The 8,003-nt window shown below is 43.3% G+C and overlaps 1 non-coding gene across 1 annotated transcript in view; it reads left to right on the top strand.

Moving 5' to 3' along the window:
• The first annotated feature begins 7,847 nt into the window (after window positions 1–7,847).
• LOC143350977 (small subunit ribosomal RNA) overlaps window positions 7,848–8,003 on the top strand; it is a 1,933-nt gene continuing 1,777 nt past the window's right edge. Inside the window, exon 1 of the ribosomal RNA XR_013081387.1 lies at window positions 7,848–8,003. This exon is cut by the window's right edge and continues 1,777 nt beyond it. This is a non-coding gene — a ribosomal RNA (small subunit ribosomal RNA).

The following is an 8,003-nucleotide window of genomic DNA, read 5'->3' as shown; positions in this document are numbered from 1 at the left end:
ATACTTGTACCGTTTACCGTTGGCTACCTGGTAGATGGTTTTTTTTTTTTTATCTCGAATTTTGAGAGCTTTTTTAACTTTTTTCTCAAAAACGAGCACGTGAACGCCAATTTTGGTCTATACGATTCTTATGCAGTTTTAGATTCTCTACACGGTCCACTGATCGTTTTATTTTTTTGTCGAGTTTTGAGAATTTTTTTTTTTTTTTCTCGAAAACTAGCTCGACGACCTGCACTTTTGACGACGCCATCGTGTTCCCCGGATTTTTTCCTGCAAGATAGCGTGTCTATTTTTTGTCCTACGACGATTTTTGACGCCGGAGCGGTGTTTCGGAGCAGAGCGGACTTAGAAACTTTCGCGCGTCGACCGCCGGACCGATCGCTCCAGGCTGTTTTTCGTCAATAACTCGAAAACGAGCACGGTAACGCTCGTTTTCGCCCGTACGATACTTGTACCGTTTACCGTTGGCTACCTGGTAGATGGTTTTTTTTTTTTTTATCTCGAATTTTGAGAGCTTTTTTAACTTTTTTCTCAAAAACGAGCACGTGAACGCCAATTTTGGTCTATACGATTCTTATGCAGTTTTATATTCTCTACACGGTCCACTGATCGTTTTATTTTTTTGTCGAATTTTGAGAATTTTTTTTTTTTTTTCTCGAAAACGAGCTCGACGACCTGCACTTTTGACGACGCCATCGTGTTCCCCGGATTTTTTCCTGCAAGATAGGGTGGCGATTTTTTGTCCTACGACGATTTTTGACGCCGGAGCGATGATTCGGAGCAGAGCGGACTTAGAAACTTTCGCGCGTCGACCGCCGGACCGATCGCTCCAGGCTGTTTTTCGTCAATAACTCGAAAACGAGCACGGTAACGCTCGTTTTCGCCCGTACGATACTTGTACCGTTTACCGTTGGCTACCTGGTAGACGGTTTTTTTTTTTTTTATCTCGAAGTTTGAGAGCTTTTTTAATTTTTTCCACAAAAACGAGCACGTGAACGCCAATTTTCGTCTATACGATTCTTATGCAGTTTTATATTCTCTACACGGTCCACTGATCGTTTTATTTTTTTGTCGAATTTTGAGAATTTTTTTTTTTTTTTCTCGAAAACGAGCTCGACGACCTGCACTTTTGACGACGCCATCGTGTTCCCCGGATTTTTTCCTGCAAGATAGCGTGTCTATTTTTTGTCCTACGACGATTTTTGACGCCGGAGCGGTGTTTCGGAGCAGAGCGGACTTAGAAACTTTCGCGCGTCGACCGCCGGACCGATCGCTCCAGGCTGTTTTTCGTCAATAACTCGAAAACGAGCACGGTAACGCTCGTTTTCGCCCGTACGATACTTGTACCGTTTACCGTTGGCTACCTGGTAGATGGTTTTTTTTTTTTTTATCTCGAATTTTGAGAGCTTTTTTAACTTTTTTCTCAAAAACGAGCACGTGAACGCCAATTTTGGTCTATACGATTCTTATGCAGTTTTAGATTCTCTACACGGTCCACTGATCGTTTTATTTTTTTGTCGAGTTTTGAGAATTTTTTTTTTTTTTTCTCGAAAACTAGCTCGACGACCTGCACTTTTGACGACGCCATCGTGTTCCCCGGATTTTTTCCTGCAAGATAGGGTGGCGATTTTTTGTCCTACGACGATTTTTGACGCCGGAGCGGTGTTTCGGAGCAGAGCGGACTTAGAAACTTTCGCGCGTCGACCGCCGGACCGATCGCTCCAGGCTGTTTTTCGTCAATAACTCGAAAACGAGCACGGTAACGCTCGTTTTCGCCCGTACGATACTTGTACCGTTTACCGTTGGCTACCTGGTAGACGGTTTTTTTTTTTTTTATCTCGAAGTTTGAGAGCTTTTTTAATTTTTTCCACAAAAACGAGCACGTGAACGCCAATTTTCGTCTATACGATTCTTATGCAGTTTTATATTCTCTACACGGTCCACTGATCGTTTTATTTTTTTGTCGAATTTTGAGAATTTTGTTTTTTTTTTCTCGAAAACGAGCTCGACGACCTGCACTTTTGACGACGCCATCGTGTTCCCCGGATTTTTTCCTGCAAGATAGCGTGTCTATTTTTTGTCCTACGACGATTTTTGACGCCGGAGCGGTGTTTCGGAGCAGAGCGGACTTAGAAACTTTCGCGCGTCGACCGCCGGACCGATCGCTCCAGGCTGTTTTTCGTCAATAACTCGAAAACGAGCACGGTAACGCTCGTTTTCGCCCGTACGATACTTGTACCGTTTACCGTTGGCTACCTGGTAGATGGTTTTTTTTTTTTTTATCTCGAATTTTGAGAGCTTTTTTAACTTTTTTCTCAAAAACGAGCACGTGAACGCCAATTTTGGTCTATACGATTCTTATGCAGTTTTAGATTCTCTACACGGTCCACTGATCGTTTTATTTTTTTGTCGAATTTTGAGAATTTTTTTTTTTTTTTCTCGAAAACGAGCTCGACGACCTGCACTTTTGACGACGCCATCGTGTTCCCCGGATTTTTTCCTGCAAGATAGGGTGGCGATTTTTTGTCCTACGACGATTTTTGACGCCGGAGCGATGATTCGGAGCAGAGCGGACTTAGAAACTTTCGCGCGTCGACCGCCGGACCGATCGCTCCAGGCTGTTTTTCGTCAATAACTCGAAAACGAGCACGGTAACGCTCGTTTTCGCCCGTACGATACTTGTACCGTTTACCGTTGGCTACCTGGTAGACGGTTTTTTTTTTTTTTATCTCGAAGTTTGAGAGCTTTTTTAATTTTTTCCACAAAAACGAGCACGTGAACGCCAATTTTCGTCTATACGATTCTTATGCAGTTTTATATTCTCTACACGGTCCACTGATCGTTTTATTTTTTTGTCGAATTTTGAGAATTTTTTTTTTTTTTTCTCGAAAACGAGCTCGACGACCTGCACTTTTGACGACGCCATCGTGTTCCCCGGATTTTTTCCTGCAAGATAGCGTGTCTATTTTTTGTCCTACGACGATTTTTGACGCCGGAGCGGTGTTTCGGAGCAGAGCGGACTTAGAAACTTTCGCGCGTCGACCGCCGGACCGATCGCTCCAGGCTGTTTTTCGTCAATAACTCGAAAACGAGCACGGTAACGCTCGTTTTCGCCCGTACGATACTTGTACCGTTTACCGTTGGCTACCTGGTAGATGGTTTTTTTTTTTTTTATCTCGAATTTTGAGAGCTTTTTTAACTTTTTTCTCAAAAACGAGCACGTGAACGCCAATTTTGGTCTATACGATTCTTATGCAGTTTTAGATTCTCTACACGGTCCACTGATCGTTTTATTTTTTTGTCGAGTTTTGAGAATTTTTTTTTTTTTTTCTCGAAAACTAGCTCGACGACCTGCACTTTTGACGACGCCATCGTGTTCCCCGGATTTTTTCCTGCAAGATAGGGTGGCGATTTTTTGTCCTACGACGATTTTTGACGCCGGAGCGATGATTCGGAGCAGAGCGGACTTAGAAACTTTCGCGCGTCGACCGCCGGACCGATCGCTCCAGGCTGTTTTTCGTCAATAACTCGAAAACGAGCACGGTAACGCTCGTTTTCGCCCGTACGATACTTGTACCGTTTACCGTTGGCTACCTGGTAGACGGTTTTTTTTTTTTTTATCTCGAAGTTTGAGAGCTTTTTTAATTTTTTCCACAAAAACGAGCACGTGAACGCCAATTTTCGTCTATACGATTCTTATGCAGTTTTATATTCTCTACACGGTCCACTGATCGTTTTATTTTTTTGTCGAATTTTGAGAATTTTTTTTTTTTTTTCTCGAAAACGAGCTCGACGACCTGCACTTTTGACGACGCCATCGTGTTCCCCGGATTTTTTCCTGCAAGATAGCGTGTCTATTTTTTGTCCTACGACGATTTTTGACGCCGGAGCGGTGTTTCGGAGCAGAGCGGACTTAGAAACTTTCGCGCGTCGACCGCCGGACCGATCGCTCCAGGCTGTTTTTCGTCAATAACTCGAAAACGAGCACGGTAACGCTCGTTTTCGCCCGTACGATACTTGTACCGTTTACCGTTGGCTACCTGGTAGATGGTTTTTTTTTTTTTTATCTCGAATTTTGAGAGCTTTTTTAACTTTTTTCTCAAAAACGAGCACGTGAACGCCAATTTTGGTCTATACGATTCTTATGCAGTTTTATATTCTCTACACGGTCCACTGATCGTTTTATTTTTTTGTCGAATTTTGAGAATTTTTTTTTTTTTTTCTCGAAAACGAGCTCGACGACCTGCACTTTTGACGACGCCATCGTGTTCCCCGGATTTTTTCCTGCAAGATAGCGTGTCTATTTTTTGTCCTACGACGATTTTTGACGCCGGAGCGGTGTTTCGGAGCAGAGCGGACTTAGAAACTTTCGCGCGTCGACCGCCGGACCGATCGCTCCAGGCTGTTTTTCGTCAATAACTCGAAAACGAGCACGGTAACGCTCGTTTTCGCCCGTACGATACTTGTACCGTTTACCGTTGGCTACCTGGTAGATGGTTTTTTTTTTTTTTATCTCGAATTTTGAGAGCTTTTTTAACTTTTTTCTCAAAAACGAGCACGTGAACGCCAATTTTGGTCTATACGATTCTTATGCAGTTTTATATTCTCTACACGGTCCACTGATCGTTTTATTTTTTTGTCGAATTTTGAGAATTTTTTTTTTTTTTTCTCGAAAACGAGCTCGACGACCTGCACTTTTGACGACGCCATCGTGTTCCCCGGATTTTTTCCTGCAAGATAGGGTGGCGATTTTTTGTCCTACGACGATTTTTGACGCCGGAGCGATGATTCGGAGCAGAGCGGACTTAGAAACTTTCGCGCGTCGACCGCCGGACCGATCGCTCCAGGCTGTTTTTCGTCAATAACTCGAAAACGAGCACGGTAACGCTCGTTTTCGCCCGTACGATACTTGTACCGTTTACCGTTGGCTACCTGGTAGACGGTTTTTTTTTTTTTTATCTCGAAGTTTGAGAGCTTTTTTAATTTTTTCCACAAAAACGAGCACGTGAACGCCAATTTTCGTCTATACGATTCTTATGCAGTTTTATATTCTCTACACGGTCCACTGATCGTTTTATTTTTTTGTCGAATTTTGAGAATTTTTTTTTTTTTTTCTCGAAAACGAGCTCGACGACCTGCACTTTTGACGACGCCATCGTGTTCCCCGGATTTTTTCCTGCAAGATAGCGTGTCTATTTTTTGTCCTACGACGATTTTTGACGCCGGAGCGGTGTTTCGGAGCAGAGCGGACTTAGAAACTTTCGCGCGTCGACCGCCGGACCGATCGCTCCAGGCTGTTTTTCGTCAATAACTCGAAAACGAGCACGGTAACGCTCGTTTTCGCCCGTACGATACTTGTACCGTTTACCGTTGGCTACCTGGTAGATGGTTTTTTTTTTTTTTATCTCGAATTTTGAGAGCTTTTTTAACTTTTTTCTCAAAAACGAGCACGTGAACGCCAATTTTGGTCTATACGATTCTTATGCAGTTTTAGATTCTCTACACGGTCCACTGATCGTTTTATTTTTTTGTCGAATTTTGAGAATTTTTTTTTTTTTTTCTCGAAAACGAGCTCGACGACCTGCACTTTTGACGACGCCATCGTGTTCCCCGGATTTTTTCCTGCAAGATAGGGTGGCGATTTTTTGTCCTACGACGATTTTTGACGCCGGAGCGATGATTCGGAGCAGAGCGGACTTAGAAACTTTCGCGCGTCGACCGCCGGACCGATCGCTCCAGGCTGTTTTTCGTCAATAACTCGAAAACGAGCACGGTAACGCTCGTTTTCGCCCGTACGATACTTGTACCGTTTACCGTTGGCTACCTGGTAGACGGTTTTTTTTTTTTTTATCTCGAAGTTTGAGAGCTTTTTTAATTTTTTCCACAAAAACGAGCACGTGAACGCCAATTTTCGTCTATACGATTCTTATGCAGTTTTATATTCTCTACACGGTCCACTGATCGTTTTATTTTTTTGTCGAATTTTGAGAATTTTTTTTTTTTTTTCTCGAAAACGAGCTCGACGACCTGCACTTTTGACGACGCCATCGTGTTCCCCGGATTTTTTCCTGCAAGATAGCGTGTCTATTTTTTGTCCTAGCTCAATTATTAAGGAAGTTACGGTTTCTTGATTTTTCGGTATGTTCGAACTGGTCTTTTAGGCGGGCGCTCGGTCGCGCGGTGCTTTCGCATCGACCGACGTACCGATCGGCGGCGACGGTTTTTCGTCTATATCTCGAAAACTAGTACGCTAACACATATTTTGACCTATATGATATTTGTTCAGTGTAATTTTTTCTATCTGGTAGGCTGGTTTTTTTTTTTTTATCTCGAATTTTTTGAACGTTTTTGTTTTTTTCTCGAAAACTAGCGCGACGACCGATATTTTTAACTACGGTTTTGAATTCGTCTAATTTTTGCCTACAAGATAGCGTGTCGAGTTTTTGTCCTGCGACGATTTTGACCATTTTTTCATTTTTTTCTCGAAAACGAGCACGGCAATCTATATTTTTAACGACGGCATCGTGTTCCCCTGCTTTTTTCCTACAAGATAGCGTTTTTTTTTTTTGCCCTAGCTCAATTATTAAGGAAATTACAGGTGTTGGTTTTCGCTCTAAGTTATAACAGGCCGTTCGGGCGGGCGGTTGGGTCGCGCGGTTCCCCCCATAAGCGGCCGTGCGTAAGCCCGTGCGTCGCCGGCGTTCCGGCGGGCGCCTCGGTACCTATAAGAGAAGCGACGGTCCGGTCGAGTCGGTCGGGGCAGCGTCGAGCGTACGGCTATTCTTCGACCTCGGTTGAGAAGCAGTCGTCGCTCCTCGGGATTTCATCCTGACTGTTCTGTATCGTGCTCGTTCCAGACTTTCTCCACACTGCATTGCCACGAGTCGGTGTCTTTGACCGAATGGCTCTTGAAGTGGTATAAGCGTCTCGAGTGACGTTGGTGACTTGTATACGTTTAAAATATGTATACTCGTACTATCCGAGCATCAACTCTTCAGTCCGAGCGATTGAAAATTTTGTGAAAACCATAAACTGGCACTACACTCTACGGAGCGTAGCTTAAAAGGCAAAAATTGTATGGAACTACGGTTCGTACTCTGGAAAGTGAGCAAAGAATGAAATACAGGTGTCTGACCTCGACATAACAGTACGGCGCCGAATACGTGCTTTCTCGACCAGCACATACGCGCTTTCTCGTTTTTGTCCAGCATGAATGCTTAGTCTTCGGGCCTGGCAATACGTGCTTCCACGATCGATGCCCAGCGTGAATAAGTGCCCGAGATGTTCAGCATGAGCGCAGCTCTACGTACTTTGTCGTTGTGGGATACCATTATACAATAATGTTCTGTTGTGAAGTAAAATACGAAACGAGAGAGTTTGGTGGTGACTCTGTCGAGAAAAAGCAAATATAAACGAGAGAGTTGGTGGTTTCTCTGTCGAGAAAAAGCAAATATAAACGAGAGAGAGTTGGTGGTGACTCTGTCGAGAAAAAGCAAATATAAGAGAGTTAGTTGGTGGTGGCTCTGTCGAGAAAAAGCAAATATAAGAGAGTTAGTTGGTGGTCGCTCTCTCGAAAAATGAAATTAAATTAAATAAACGAGAGTTTGGGGAGCTCTCGGAAAAGTGAAAGAAACTAAACGAAGGAGAGGGTTTTTGGTGGTACCCTCTCTATACATATATAATATTATAACACAAGAGAGGAAGAGGTGGCTCTCAAGTCTTTCGAACGAAAGACTAAAATTTGATGTTGAAAGAAGGAGTTTTTTATGTGTCGTCGTCCGTTCTCCTTCAGAGTCGGCGACGAAGAATAAAATTGAGAGAATATTACAAAAGAACTTTACTCAAGTTCCCTGGTTGATCCTGCCAGTAGTCATATGCTTGTCTCAAAGATTAAGCCATGCATGTCTCAGTACACGCCGTATTAAGGTGAAACCGCGAATGGCTCATTAAATCAGTTATGGTTCCTTTGATCGTACCCACATTTACTTGGATAACTGTGGTAA

The sequence above is a fragment of the Colletes latitarsis genome, unplaced genomic scaffold (assembly GCF_051014445.1).
Source record: "Colletes latitarsis isolate SP2378_abdomen unplaced genomic scaffold, iyColLati1 scaffold0051, whole genome shotgun sequence".
NCBI classification, from domain to species: domain Eukaryota; kingdom Metazoa; phylum Arthropoda; class Insecta; order Hymenoptera; family Colletidae; genus Colletes; species Colletes latitarsis.
The sequence above is the reverse complement of the archived record's forward strand: the minus strand, read 5'-3'. Positions and strand labels throughout refer to the sequence as shown.